General features: G+C 41.7%; 1 long non-coding RNA gene across 1 annotated transcript; it reads right to left on the reverse strand.

Annotated features, from left to right (window-relative positions):
• Nucleotides 1-1,480: 1,480 nt before the first annotated feature.
• LOC103647966 (uncharacterized) lies at nucleotides 1,481-14,155 on the reverse strand. The gene is made up of 7 exons (XR_002267737.2): nucleotides 14,121-14,155; nucleotides 13,252-13,415; nucleotides 12,260-12,756; nucleotides 4,690-4,797; nucleotides 4,174-4,323; nucleotides 2,000-2,103; nucleotides 1,481-1,535 (listed from the first exon to the last, which is right to left on the reverse strand). It is a non-coding gene; the product is annotated as an uncharacterized lncRNA (long non-coding RNA).
• Between the last annotated feature and the right edge of the window lie 1,603 nt (nucleotides 14,156-15,758).

The raw sequence follows: 15,758 nt of genomic DNA on the forward strand, positions 1-15,758 counted from the left end.
TTGAGAACAAGTGGCCAACACATGGTGCTTTTGAAATCATTTCGGACCGGATTTGAGTTGGCAATTGTTTGTGTTCTTCCTCTCCTCTCCTCCCTTCTCTATTTGGATTTTGGAAGAACATTCGAGTTCTTAAGTTGTGGGTTGATCTCGGGATTGTATTGGGGTGTGATACGGTCTTTGGACCACTGCAATCATCAGGTTTGAGCAGTTTGCGATCGTGACCTAATCTGAACTCCCCAACTAAACCCCCCGTCTAGTCTATGTTTTCTGATTTATGATTGAATTACAAAATTTGAGTTCAAATTTTATGGACTCCATGGAAACTCACTTGTTGCAAAATTTTAGCTCAATCGGAGTCCGTTTGGATTAGTTTCGCAATCAAAAACTGATTTTTGGAGTGATGAAAACATCGTGGGTTAGCAACTTAGTTTTGGGTCGTTTGGGGCTATTTTGTGCCCGTTTTGCGATCCGTTTGTTGCATTAGGCTGTTGTTTGTCCCAGAAACTTTTCAATGCCTTTTTTGAGCTATTTGAGTTTTGGAGGTTAAGGTGTGACTTTGGGATTGAAAACAATGTTGCCTAAGCGAAAAAAATTTACAGGCTCCCATTAACGCCCCTCTAGTCGTTGATCCCTCAGGTGACTTATAGATCTCACTTGTACGCTGCAGTCTTCTCTGAGTTTCCTGTTGGGTACCATTACCAGTGCATCTCTAAACATGTTCAGTGACTAGTATCCAGGGCACACCTTCGTGTCTAGTGTACTCTGTTGTAGTAGCAGTTCTTGAACACAATGGTTCTCGTATCAAGTGTTTTATCACAGTAGACTATTTTTCTTCTTTTCCTTACGTGTCTTCTCTCATGCTTTGTTCTATCTTATGTCGTGTACTCTTGTATGTTCTTATAGGTCTTATAATATCTTGTTTGGAGTGTTGATCGTCCGAATCAACCCTGGTCCATGTCTACTATGCATCCTTTGAATTATAATCATAGGCAGTAACAAAAAATGTTACTTTAAATAGTTATCTTAATCATCAAATGCCAAAATTTAATATAAAATGGGTCGCGGTCTATTCTACTCATATAAGATTACTAGGTGAGTGCCCGTGCGTTGCGACGGGAGTAAAAAATTTGTATAAAACATAGATCTGCTTTGTTGTAGGTTCTCATGGTCATGACAGACCGGTGTGGTGATTCTAGTTCGGGATGCAGACGTTAGATAATTATTGATAATTCTGGATTTCTGATGATCTGCTCGGTTGCTAGAATAGTACTCATTCTGTCCACCCATCAGCCATGAAACCAGACAAGGGCAGCCACGTTCAAGACATTCCACTCCAGGGAGCCATTGTAGGCAAGCCGGTTCAGACAGCTCGCCACAAACAAGTGCCAGTTGCAGGTGAACAGGTTGTAGTACTTGTGCTGAAAGTGTCTCATGCTCGATCGCAGAGCATCGTCCCATGATATCGCTGCTCCTAATTTTGAATGATTGTAGGACTGCTTGCATATATGTGCTGCAAGATTAACGGGAAGACAACACTGGGCAATGAAAGGAACAAAGGGTTAATCAAGAGGAAGTAATTATAGTCTATGCCTGTTCCTATAAGGGAAGATTTTTTTCTTCAACTATGCATTACCTAATACTTATGAATTAAATTTAAACTAACCTAATGCCAATTGACGGTGATGATTAATCCGAAATAAATGTCATATATTTATAAATAGAGGGAGCATGTACTAAACTACTAATGAAACATACCAAAGTAATGGTTCATTTTTTTGCATTAGTGTGCTTACAGAAAATTTAGGATTAGAGAAAATTTCTACTCATGTTCTATTTGAAAAGCTCACAATTAGCCATTTTCAACAGGTTCTGTATTTCAAGGAATTGAAGTTCCAAAAACACTAACCGCAATACCCATGTTTTACCATTCAATAAAAAAACAAATGGTCATGTATACATTGTTCAGTAAACTTCGTGAGAATGAGTTTAAAATAGTAACCTCCTTAGACGTATTGTCCAACGACTTTGATGACCCCAGCGCATGGACACTCCAGTCTCCAAACATCCTCCCCACGACATCGATATTTTCAAGCTCTGGCTCCACTGTGAGATCCACCACTTCCGGATAGGTGTCATGTTAAATGGTTTTCAACTGAAGTAGTAAAATAATTTGTAAAATTGCACCCTAAACACAAGCATTCATATTATCTCCTCTCCATGGAAGGCAATGGCAAGCATGACCATGCATAAGAGATAATGCTACGAAAGGTAAACAAAGGAAGCATCCTAAGAAATTTCTGGTAAGCAATACACACCAAGCGTCCAAGCGGTAACAAATTTCTAATGCCCCTCTGATGATATCTGGGGGCCACACCCCCACATGGTATCCCAGGCTAACAACCAGAAACAGTAGTGACAAGCTAGAAATAGAAATCAAAGAGTGATGTCGTGCACATAATACCAAACTGCTCCTCACAAACACACCTTGTTGTCACATTCAGAAACCCAGGTTGTTAACTGAAGAGCTAACACATGAGGCCTAGATGAAAGTGAGAGAGGAAGGTGGAGCTATACCAAATACTTTAAAGAACCTCATATATATGACAGAGCTGCTCCGTGGTGGATCGAGATGAATCTAACATTTAGTTCATTTTTTTCAATGGTGGAGCTCTACCAGGACTTGGGAACAAAATTAATGTCACTGCTGTCAACCATCATCTGGTATCCTAGTTTGGATTCACTATTAACTAATAGTCCAGAATTAGCTAACTACATATTAGCTAACTAAGAGCATCTCTGAGAGAGACTCTCTAAACGTGACCCTATTTTAAATATAAGGCCTAGAACCATAAAACACACTTCCAACAGCTCTATTTTATATTATAAAATTTTATCAAACGATTACAGGGCTCGGACTCTCGGGTTTTAAATCTAGTAACTCATATACTGGAGCCTTGTCCCCGTTTTCTCTTAATCTCCAACCATTTATTTCTTAATAATATGAATTGTTGGATTAAAAATTTCTTTTGATGCCCTAAATGCGGTCCTATTTCAAATTCTAGGACTCTATTTTAGTGTTTGTTTTTTATGAGCTCTAATAATCCCTAACTTAAACTTTATGCCTCCTTGCTCAGGAGAAAAGGAAAACGATTCTGGGGTAGATTCTTCAACAATAGCAAAATAACCAAGGGAACATAAAAGATTTATCTGTTATGCATGCTGCAACCCCAGCAATGTTTTAGAAAACTGCAAGGATAGGAACCAGCATTTGGATCAGGGCAATGATGTGTGAGTAGAAGTGAAGTCAAATCAAACCGATGAGAAGAAGATAGCAACATCCTTATGTATCATGTTGTCTGAAGATTACTTGTTAGAGTTGCACTCCAGTGGCCGGCAAGCAATCCACAAGTGTCGTTTTCTCCTTGTCCATCCAGGAAGCAACACCATGCACAGTGCACTGTCTGCGTAACCAGTTGTCCCTGTATAATACGCTCGCTATGCCCCATTGGCTAAAACCTGTTTGAGTCTTCTGTATGAATGAGTTTATTCGTGCCTATAGGCTATAATTGAGAGGCCAACTACCCGGGATCGCTTGAGCCTGGGTGCTCTGCTCGCAGGTTGTTTTCTCCTAATACATCTACTAAAGCAACACCACGTACAGCACACTGCACACTGTCTATCATAGTAACCAGTTTTCTCTTGCCTAGGAGGCTAGGATAACAAAAAAAGATCAATTTCTTAAAAATGTATTTGTTCAACCACGACATCTGAAGTAAGAAGTAGGAACTGTTCTCGTACTGCATTTACCCGGATTTAAAATGGTAATAAAGTACTGCAGCCATTGTTTGGCCCAGCATGGAACGAACCAGAATCGCACAACACAACCCGATTTTCAGAGAGTTTGCCAGAAAGGAGCGGAACAAACATGGGGTCAGGACTCAGGAGGTTTAATTCAACTGAACCCCTAGCAAATTTCGAAAGTAAACCGGGTTCGGGCTTCCCTCTACTCCACGTACATGCAAAATTCACAGTAAACTGAACTGCTAATCCGTCCAGGAAAGAAAGGCACACAAATCACTAAAGAATCACATCACAATCACCCATTCCGATCTGTATGTATGAAATTTGTAGCACAAGCAAGGAGGTATCGGGTACACGAACGAACCAACTCACCAGATTTCTTTTCTCGGTGAAGTAATCCGTCTCGGGTTTGGGCTAGGGCGGTGCCTTGACGTGCTCCCCCCGGCCATGAGTTGTTGGCTCCGTGACCACCATCTCTATCACCACCATTGCCTCCAGCTGGACCGAACCTGTGGTGGCCGCCTGAAACAAAAAAAGCAAACAAACTAAATATTGCTTTCTCAAGCCTGATAGGAAATAATTCAAAGAACACATTTTTGTTTTTTTTCCAAACTAAGTTACTGGTGACAGTAAAAGTTTAGCGTTGAAATGCATGCTGAAGAGACATGATTGTCTTCAAATCATCCAATGGTTTGGTTGTAAGCATAAGAAGCACAACATGAAACCATACAATCCTATCGCTAGAGGTCGATCACAAAAACATCATGATATAATGCTTCACAACAAAAGGGGTGCATCTTAAGCCCAGCGAGAAATCGGGCTAGCTTTTAGAGTTCACCAGAGAAGGAAGCATAAAGATGAAGGTTGTAGGTTGGCAAAAAAAAGTACCTGATCAAAGATGAAGCGGTTTGCAACACGCTTCACAATGCTTGCATCAACAACATCTATTCTTGCAAAAAGCTCTGGGGTAGGAATTCTTCGTCCATAGGTCAGCAGCTGGAACATGAGAGGAACGAAAAAAAGTAGGTGCTGATCACTAAAATTTGGTGTAAAATAATTGGTTGGACATCAAAATAATGGAGCAAAATAATACCTGGTGTTGGGGACCTTCGGCGTCCGAAGGTCCTCAAAAACAGGATTTAACAGTATTTCTGCAGTACAATGTGTAAACAGGTATCCTCGGACTAAAGTCGGCATTGCAGTAGACCGGAATAATACGAAGGTTGACACAGAGCCGAAGGTGCGAGTAGGAAAGCTTCGGCGCGACAGCAAAGAGTGGAACCGACTTAAAGATGAAAAGGCTATTCAGACCTCGATAGACTACTATAGAGTTGTTATCAAATGTAAAGGGCATGAATGTAATTTTGTAAGGGCTGTGTCCCGTGTCTATAAATAGGTGAACAGTATCCCCGTACTGTTCACGCTGACTTGGCATTCACTTTTTGCGTCACGCTTGTATTGTCATCTCCTCTCGATTGAAGGTACACTTGTAATTCAATAATATTTCTGTTTATGCTCGATATTAATAAATAATCGTTCATATTGTCTTTTATATCTTTTACATTTTCTCCTTCGTCACTATTTAATGAATTTATGAAAGTATGTCCTCTATAACCTTCGTCCATAAATCATTATATCCTAAGGGAAATAATGCTTCGGAGGACGAAGGACTTTAACGATTAACATTTTCTATGTTGCCTTGTTCTTAACTCTTAGCACTTGAGAACAAGTCCCCAACATTGGCGCCCACCTCCGGTGAACTCACTTCCATTTCTTGAGCTTTTCAACACCTTCGGCAAGCACCACCTTCGTCATGCCGCCGAAGAAGGCTTCAGCAGCAGGGACTGGCACGCTGCAGCCGCTGGACCCCAATCAAGACGTCCTCTCTCTTAGAGAGGCACGAAGCCAGAAGAGGAAGGCTACCAGTCCAACACCTCCGGAGGATGATCTAGATCAGGAGATTCAAAATCTGGAAATCCTTCAGCAGCAGGTTCAACGCAAGAAGGAGAAGATGGCCAGGCTAGCTGAACTGCAGAGGCAGATAGACGAAGCCTCTGAAGAAGTTCGTCATCTTGCTCAGGATGAGCAACACCGAAGGCCTCAGCATCAAGACCTTCATCAGGAGGGTTTTCCCAACGAAGATGACTGGTATGACAATTTCCATCATGGGAATTTTGTTTTTGATGATGCTTCTCCCCTGTCCGCTGAGCTGCAGGCTACACCTTGGCCTCCGTCCTACAAGCCGCCTCAGCTCCCCGTATTTGATGGCCACTCAGACCCGAAGCAGTTTTTGATGAGCTACGAAGCAACAGTGTCTTCGTACGGTGGCAATGCTTCAGTCATGGCCAAATCTTTCGTTATGGCTGTCAGAAGTGTTGCTCAAACCTGGTATTCCTCCCTTCGACCAGGAACGATCACTTCATGGCAGAAGCTGAAGGACTTGTTGTTAACTAGCTTTCAAGGGTTTCAGACGAAGCCGGTCACTGCTCAGGCTCTCTTCCAATGTACCCAGGACCATGAAGAGTACCTTCAGGCATATGTCCGAAGGTTTCTACGATTGAGGGCACAGGCGCCAACAGTGCCCAATGAGATTGTCATTGAGGCTATGATCAAGGGGCTTCGGCCAGGGCCTTCAGCACAGTATTTTGCCAGGAAGCCGTCACAAACGCTGGAAAAGTTGCTCCAGAAGATGGACGAATACATTCGAGCTGACAATGATTTTCGTCAAAGAAGGGAGGAGGCTTTCAGGTTTTCTGAAATGACCAGGGGCTTCGGAGGAAGGTTTTACCTGAGGCATGTCAGGTCAATTCACAATTCTACTCAGAATGATGATAAAGGGAGTCAGCAACAAAGGCCACAATACTCCTCACAGGCGTCAGGGCAACAACAAAGCTCCTTCCGACCTCCAGCTCCAAGAGGCAGAGGCGCCAGGGGCTTCGGAGGAAGATTTGGCGATCAACCGAGAAGAATCTTTTGCTTATTCTGCGGTGAGAACAAAGGCCATACTACCAGGATGTGCCATGTTACTATTCAGAAGCAAAAGGAAATAGCTGAAGCAGCAGCACAACAGGCTCAGCCGAAGCAGGTCATGCATACAGCTTCGTATCATTCGCCCTACATCCCAGAATATGTGGGTAATCATCCTGCAGCTTCTGTTGCTTCGGCGAGTCAGCCTCAAGCTTCCTGGCAACAGCCTCCGCCTCCACCTCCGTTGCAACAAGGCCAGCAGCCAGAAGGGAGCCAGTATACTCCGCACCAGAGGGACTTCAGAGAGCAGTCCGAAGCACGTACAGTCAATAGCACTGTGCCAGAGTCAAAGCACATCTATTGACGAATATCCTACCTTAATAGCAATCTTTTTCATTCAGTTTCATTTTCTGTAATAAAGGACATTGTTTAGGTTTCGTGTAATTAGTTTCGTTGATTCCTACAGAAAAATATGTTGTTTTCTCCACAGGCTTAAATTGATCAAAGTTCAAAGTCTTATGATAATAAGAAGGACCTTCGAACTATCAAAAATTCTTCGAAGCAACAAAAAGTCGTTCTAACGAACGCAGAGTAAGTTTGACGAAGTTACAAAAAGCCGCTCCGAAGGGAGCGCAGTGTAAGTTTTCTGCTCCAAAGTCGTTCCAAAAGGAATGCAGAGCATACAGCGAAAAGTCAACGCTGATACCGCCTAAGTAAAAGGCGAAGAAGCTCCAAAGTCGTTCCTAAGGGGATGCAGAGCTTACAGCGAAAAGTCAACGCTGATTCCGCTGAAGTAAAAGGCGAAGAAGCTCCTAAGGGAGGCTTACAGCGAAAAGTCAACGCTGATTCACAAAAAGATTATGTGTTTTATCGCGCAGACATGCGTGTACCTTCGGAATATCACCTTACATAGCATAACATCATCACATCATCTTTGCATAACATAAGCATCATACATCATACTGCATGTGGCATAAGAAAGAGATATGATATCAATCTTTGGGAAAACGCTTTGAAAAAGGGGCAAATCATGCCAAGTCACAAGGAGAAACAATATTGATCTCTGAAGCATAGCCTTGAAGAATGTTTCTACGAAGCTTCAACACTTTTCAAGATACTTCGGATATTGTTGTGATAAATGGTAATTCTTCTTCACGAAGCATGAAAAGAAGGGAAGGTGTTTTTTCGCCAAAGACTCAAAAACGGTACGTACATAAAGTTTCATGCATCGTAAAGAATTGAACCACAAAGGAAAATAAAACAAATATATTACATACAGGATTACAAGATATTACATATGTTACATTTAAAATGTTTTTACAATAGCATTTAGTCTTCCCTAAGTACCACTTCTGCAGCTTCGTTCAACAGTCGATCGACAACTTCATCCAAAATAGCTTCAGCCATCTTTTTGATCTCATCGTCACCCCTAGGCCGAGCATCCGGAGATACTTCAGTAGGATCTGAGGAAGGACAGGACACGGCTACATTGCTATTACAAATCGCAAACAAATCTCAAAACCTAAGATTACAACACGATAAAAACTATTATTTAATACCTAATTGACCTTCGGCCTCTGCGCTCTTTTCAGCAGCCTCAGCTACTTCTCTAGCATCGTGAATCCCCTTTTCACTTCTTCGAACAATTTCTCCGGCCATTTCTCGGCCACCATTATCCCAGATATCGGTAAAAAATTTTCCACCAATTATACTAGCTTCGGCCGAAGGATCTTTTGCATCTTCAAAGGACAAAGCAGCTTCGGATTATGCTAAAATTTTTACATGTTCGCAGCCTTTCTTCTCCAAGATGGTGGCAATCCCTCTGGCACCAGAGAAGGCGCATATATCTCCTCGGCTATTTAAAATTTCTTCAAAGGCATCAGCTTCGTGGTTGATCCATTCAATGACACCTTCGGGATTGCCTCTCGAAAAGTTTTCCTCACTTGAGAATGCGCCGACCTTGGCGAAGCTAGCCTTTAGTTTCTTAACACAATCTATAGATTTGTCATAGCATCTCTTTTTGGACGAACGAAGCTTTTCAACAGTCACTTCTAGGTGATCTGCCCATTGATCGCTGAGTTCACGCTTTGTTTCTTCAAGTATGCGTTCTTCCTTAGCTCTGGCCAGTTGTTTCCGAAGATCTTCAATTTCCCGCTTCTGAGCTTCAGCTTGAACTTTAAAAATAGCTTCGTCTTCCTTTATTTTATTTATCAAAGAGTGTAATATTTTATCTTTTTCGAGACCTTCGTTCCTCAGTTCAATTACTTCGGAACGAAGGTTGCTCAGGGCTATAGTACACCCTTCGTCTTCAACATCTTTCTGTGCTCTAAGAGCATTGCTAAGTATCAAGCCCTGCAAAGAGAAATATGTGTGTGTCAATATGTTTAAACGAACGGAAAAATACAAGGATTTCATGTATTGTACCTTTAAGCTATTGTAAGCCAGGCTGTCGGCCAGATCGTTCTTCGATAACACTGAGAGCCCGTCTTCTAAAGTCGGGAATCCGAAGCTCTTGCTCATCTCCCGGCAGACAGAAATCTCCTTGCTGTCGGGAAGACAATACAAAAAGTCTTCTTCTCCACTGCCATTAAATATTAACGCCCCCTTTGGATATTTCAGTTTTTGGGCATAGTGCTGGGCCTCTTGTTCTTCTTTTTCTGTTAATTTTTTCCCCGAAGCATGACGGAAAATATAATCACGAATTTTGGGGGATGCTTCGGGGGCAACAACACCGGTTTCTTCATCAAAAGTTGGCTTTGTTATTTTTTCTGCCTCACTTTCTAAGGGTTTTACCTTTGCGGGCTCTGAGGGCCCAGCTTCGGCTTCAATCTCTTGCTCTGGAGCTGAAGAACCAGGAATTTCAATTGCTGTTTCAGGAGTGACAGCAGCCTTCTTCGGAGGTGTGCTTGAAGATTTGATTGTTTCCAGTACATCTAGCACATTAGCCATTCTCTTTCTTTTCGGAGTTACGACTGGCACTTTTTCATTTTTTGCTGTCCCAATGTTTGCTGCAGGACTCAAAACTTCTGATGTTTTGGAGCCCTCAGTTGCTTCCTTCATCTCTTCCATTTTTTCTGTGGACGGCGCTTCGGCCTTCTCTTTCGTTCCTGATAACAAAATTTCTGATTGTTCCAATTTTGACTTTATTGGCACTTCGGCCGTTTCTGCGACTTCTGGCAGTAAAGTTGGCTCGGTTGGTTTTTCAGCTTCGGATGCCGAAGAAGTTTCTCCGGTAAACTCAGGCACCGAAGCTGGTTCAATATAGCGCGGCCGATGCGTAAGAACCTTTATCTTCTTCCTTTTTGGTTCTGGCTCGCTAGGAGCAGCTGCAGCTTCTTCTTTTGCAGAGGTTGTGATTTTTCTCTTCTGCCTTCGAATGGGATAGCAATAGTCAGGGTAGACAAACCCGATGGCATCAAATACCCGATTCAGTCTCTTCTTTTTTCGGCCTCCGAAGGCTGCTGACATTGCAGTATCTTCGGCCTTCGAGTAGGTCCCAAGCAGCTCATCACTTAAATTGTCAATGCTTTTTAACCACTCATCATCCGGCTCAATAAATTTATCTCCAAACTTAAAAGTGTACTTAAATCTGATAAGTCCACCTTCGTTGGCCTCTTTTATGGTTTCTTGTGGCATTTCCCATTTCTCTGCAAGCGGCCACACCCTGAAGGCGATATGCTCTTGTACTAAGTCCCTTGTTCCTATAAAAGAACAGACAACGCCGAAGGCTCTCTGGCATTCTTCGGCAGCTTCATTCATTTCAACCTTCGGCCTGCGAAGGCCGAAGCTTTGCCAAATAGGGCGCATAATTATACCCTTGATGTCTTCTCGTGCTTTCAGATCATTTTTTACATAGAACCATTCTGTCATCCAGCCGCTGGGCCATCTTTTCCGAAAAGTTGGCACGGGGCAGCTTGACCCAGACCGAGAAACAAAATTGTAGCAGCCAAAGTTATTGTGATACTGTTCCTTACCCCAAGGTATTGTCTCGTATGATAATTCGTGCATATTGCAGAAACTTTTTGCATCAGGCTTCAGACCTTGGCTTCGCACGGCCCACACGAAGATGTTCAGCCTTATGATTGCCTCGGGGGTAAGTTGGTGAAGGTAGACTTCGAAAATTTTCAGCACCTCCACGACGAAGCTGCTCAAGGGAAATCGCAGCCCAGCCTTCAAAAAGCTTCGGAACACTACGACTTCATTCTCTTCGGGGTGTGGACAAGTCTTCTCCCCTTCGTCGACCCTCACAACGGACAAATCCCGGAAATACCTTCCTCTCATGTTAACAAGATGATTCTCTTTGATAGTTGATTTACCATAAACTGAATGGCTTGGTCGCCAGGGGCGATCTTCGGAGTCTTCACCACCGCTGTCCACATCATAACTTTCACTGTCACCAGTATCTTCAGACAGCCCTTCCAGAATCTCCTTGGTGATTTTTTCTGTGTTGGTCTTCGACATCGCTATAAGAAACCCTAAGTTCTTCTCCTCATCAAGACTCAGCTTCATCTCAGCAACAGCCTTCTTAGCAGCTTCAGACATCTTCGGAAACACTAAAAAACTGTTTTCAAAGCCGAAGCTTCAAAGCTAAAAGCTTAGCAAATCACAGTGCACAAGAGCTAAAAATTGAGTGAGCCGGAGTGGTTGGCCAGAAAGCGTGCAAAATGAGTTTGCGGTATGGCCGTATTTATACGCTCGGTGCGTTGAAAGCTGAAAGACCCCACTTGTCATTGAATGTTGCTATTCTAGCAAAGGGAAGGTGTTTTTTCGGACCTTCGGCGTAAAGCCTTCGTCCATATCGCAATCTAAATTTATTATTTCGAACAAATTAATATTGCGAGGGGCTACTGTTGGGGACCTTCGGCGTCCGAAGGTCCTCAAAAACAGGATTTAACAGTATTTCTGCAGTACAATGTGTAAACAGGTATCCTCGGACTAAAGTCGGCATTGCAGTAGACCGGAATAATACGAAGGTTGACACAGAGCCGAAGGTGCGAGTAGGAAAGCTTCGGCGCGACAGCAAAGAGTGGAACCGACTTAAAGATGAAAAGGCTATTCAGACCTCGATAGACTACTATAGAGTTGTTATCAAATGTAAAGGGCATGAATGTAATTTTGTAAGGGCTGTGTCCCGTGTCTATAAATAGGTGAACAGTATCCCCGTACTGTTCACGCTGACTTGGCATTCACTTTTTGCGTCACGCTTGTATTGTCATCTCCTCTCGATTGAAGGTACACTTGTAATTCAATAATATTTCTGTTTATGCTCGATATTAATAAATAATCGTTCATATTGTCTTTTATATCTTTTACATTTTCTCCTTCGTCACTATTTAATGAATTTATGAAAGTATGTCCTCTATAACCTTCGTCCATAAATCATTATATCCTAAGGGAAATAATGCTTCGGAGGACGAAGGACTTTAACGATTAACATTTTCTATGTTGCCTTGTTCTTAACTCTTAGCACTTGAGAACAAGTCCCCAACACCTGGCGGCCAATGTCCTCGACAACAGCAGTTGAACCATCAAGGTGGAGTTGGATTGAGGACTTCAGCTGAAATTGTCATCACAAAGCAATGAAAATGTGAGACCGTCTCCAGCAGTTCACTTATATGGTCACATAAAACACAGTTTTGCACTGTAGATTGCACTGTTCGTAGACTGAAGTTTGAATATGAGGGTGGGGATGAGTAAACTGCTGGAGATAGCATGATACTATGCTGAACGTATGCCAGCATATTAATGAAAAAATTATCATCAGGCTATGATTGTCTCTCAAGCCCAAAAGAAAGAGAACACCATACATCAAGCTTTGTAGCATGCAATGTCTGAGTAAACTGAGATACAATATGGGTATGAAAATTTTCTCCCATAACAACTTCAAACATTACCTGATTAACGGATAACATCTTCCTCCATAACCCGGTATGACAATTTGCTCATCTCATGCATAATTGCAAAATCCAAATCATCCAAGCAATCAGCCTGAAAAACAAGTTTGCAAGGTCAAATAAGATCAATGATCACCAGGAAAAGGTTGACAAATAAGGCATACTATTGCACAAAAGCAACATCACACAGTACCAGCAAAAATTAAGGTTCACAACAGTTTAGTGGGAAATAAAACTTGATTCAGCATTGAACTGTGGGATGGGCAAGCTATATTAATAGACAAAAATAAGTCTTATTAGTTTGACTATTCTGCAGTGGATTTACCAAGTACACACAGGCATGGGTGCTTAGTATTTCAAATTGAAGTACAAAACAAAACTCCCTCTCTTTATTGTTTACATGGAGAAAAAAGAACCATCAGTTTGATATGTAAATAAAGATCAGAAATTCAGAATGAAGCCAACTTCCGTGATGGTTTATATATAGTGTTTGGTTTCTAACTGATATGTTCATCCATAAAAAACCTGCGGCTGGGGATTGGACTGGTAACTATACTTCCCCCTGGAGCAGAAATTGTCTAGTTCTTACCTGTTCTCTATCGAAGTTGAATCTTCATCTAAAAAAGCAGAGCGCTGCCGGAGCGCGCCTCTCTGTACCATCGTCACAGCTTCACCGTTTTATGTAAAACAATTTACGTTGCAAATGTACTTTGGTCGCTGACCTCCTCCAGCTGGGATGTAATGCTATATCACCTGGATTGGAGAAGATGTTAAACAACTTTTGAGGTGGCACAACAACTTTCTAAAAAAAATAGAAAGAGGTGGTAGTGCTACATGACATGCTTCATGGTCAGGACAAGGCATGTACAGCTAACACAAGGAAGGCAAGCAGAACCATGTATGGTGTCGTTGGGGCCTTGTCCACCAAAAATATATATAACAGAGTCATTTGGTAAATTAGCTAGTGGTAACTGCAATGAGTAAGGGTCAAGGTATTTAGGTGAAACAAAACTTTTGTTCGTACAAAATCAACAAAATATTTACATTCGTCCATGGCTTGATGTGTGCACAATACATAATGCTAACTCAATCACGAACATGAATCTGCACATCCATACAAAAATCAATGCAAAATCAGGGAACGCCAGCCTAGAGAGAGAAAAAAGAAAGCATGCACTATTAGGTACTCCAGGTTGTTTAATCATCAAGATTGAACGAGCTAATGATTTTTTCTTTTATTACCAAAAAATAGCAGTACATTACAAGAAGAAGTTGTCAGGGCGATTATTATATTCATCTATTTATTAATCTAAAGACAACATCGCCATCAACATTTCGAGGTGAGTCGAGTTCCACACGGCACCAACACGATTCTCACTCTAAACTAAATATCACCACTACAGCTAGAAGTAATTCCTATAAACAGGTGTGAGGGAGAGGTGGGAGACGACAACTTACTTTGGACCTAAACTCCAGTGACAAGCCGCCGCACCTACACCTGCAACAGCATCGCAAGAAATTTTTAAAAGCGATCCACCCCCATCCCATCAGGACACCAGTAGTGGGCAAATCGAACCAACGAGAACAGGCTGAATTTACCTGGAAGGAGGCCTCCGGCGGAGAGCAAGAAGAGCGGTAGTCGGTGGAGTTGAGATGGAGGGGACGCCGCACCTGCAACATGAGAAATTTTTTAAAAGCGATCCACCCTCATCTCAAGATGTTCAGGTTCCTCCATTGAACCAAAATGAGACTTCAATCAACAACGTAAAAAAGGCATCGCTGTTAGAAAAATATTATTGGTGTAGAAATGGATTAAAATCAAAATGATATGATATTGCTCAAATTGCATCGAATTCCAGAAGAAGCGAAAAGGTAAGTGATATGCAGTCCACATGCTGTGAGACAAGTATTGATTAGACAGGTTGCCTACAAACACAGATATTCTACAAAAAAACATGTAAATGTTACCCGTGTCCCTTAGTTTCTCTTCAAAATGAGACTTCAGATTACAAGGTAAAAATGCATCACTGTTAGGGAAAAATATTATTGGTGCAGAAATGGATTAAAATCAAAATGGTCTGGTATTGCCCAAATAGCATCGGATTCCAGAAAAAGCAAAAAGGCAAGTGATATGTTCAGTACTTCAAAGAGATAACTCTACTCTCTATTTTTAATGAACAAGGAATAAACAAGAGAATAAAAACATTTAGATCTCAAATTAAAGTAGGTAGAGTGAATTATTTGTATCAAAACCTCTATTTTCATCAATGATAGAAAAATGTAAAAAATATAAAGAGAATCTTGGAACCACGAATGAAGCCATTAGCCATGGTTGATCTCCGAACACTTTCTAAAAATGATCCGGTATTGCCCAAATTGCATCTGATCTAGCAGTATCCTGCCAACAAGCAGTCAATAATTACAATTTTCCGTTTTCTAAGCCAGGCTACGAGAAATGAAAAGGAAAAATATCAGCTCCAACAATGATGGTTTGGAAAATGTTGCAGATTCCCAAACTACTTAATCATCAAGAACAATATCAGAGTCTGTAGATTGTGGTGAATATGCATTTTGATCAGCACCAAAGTTGTGTGTGAAGCATTGCTCTGTTGTGATAAAAGATCAGATACCTCAAAACGCACAAATTATCAATTTATTAATGTGGCTACCACAAGAATGGGTATGTAGAATGTTCGAAGATAGCACATTGGCTGGACCAAATCCCAACTGAAATGCATGGAAACACATGCAGAGTGATAGGTACAGACATGTCTTAAACAGTAGAAAGCAGTTGGCTCATCCACATGCTGCCACAATAAATAAATCAAGAAATGCTAATTGGCTCAATACAGGACACATACAACTAAACATATTGACTCTATATGTAAACAACAGTACGTGGCAGTTAAAAATGGAAAATATTGATAAAACAGAAAACTGTTTGCACTGACAAAAGGAGGCCCCTCATGCAGGGATTGTGCATCAGGCAATTTGAAAGCAACCACTCATACCACTCACTGCCTGCAATTAGAAACCGGGGCAAAGTCTAACATAAGTTTTCAGAGCCCATGGGCCATGACATGAAAAACATATCCT

The sequence above is a fragment of the Zea mays genome, chromosome 2, assembly GCF_902167145.1.
Source record: "Zea mays cultivar B73 chromosome 2, Zm-B73-REFERENCE-NAM-5.0, whole genome shotgun sequence".
NCBI lineage: Eukaryota > Viridiplantae > Streptophyta > Magnoliopsida > Poales > Poaceae > Zea > Zea mays.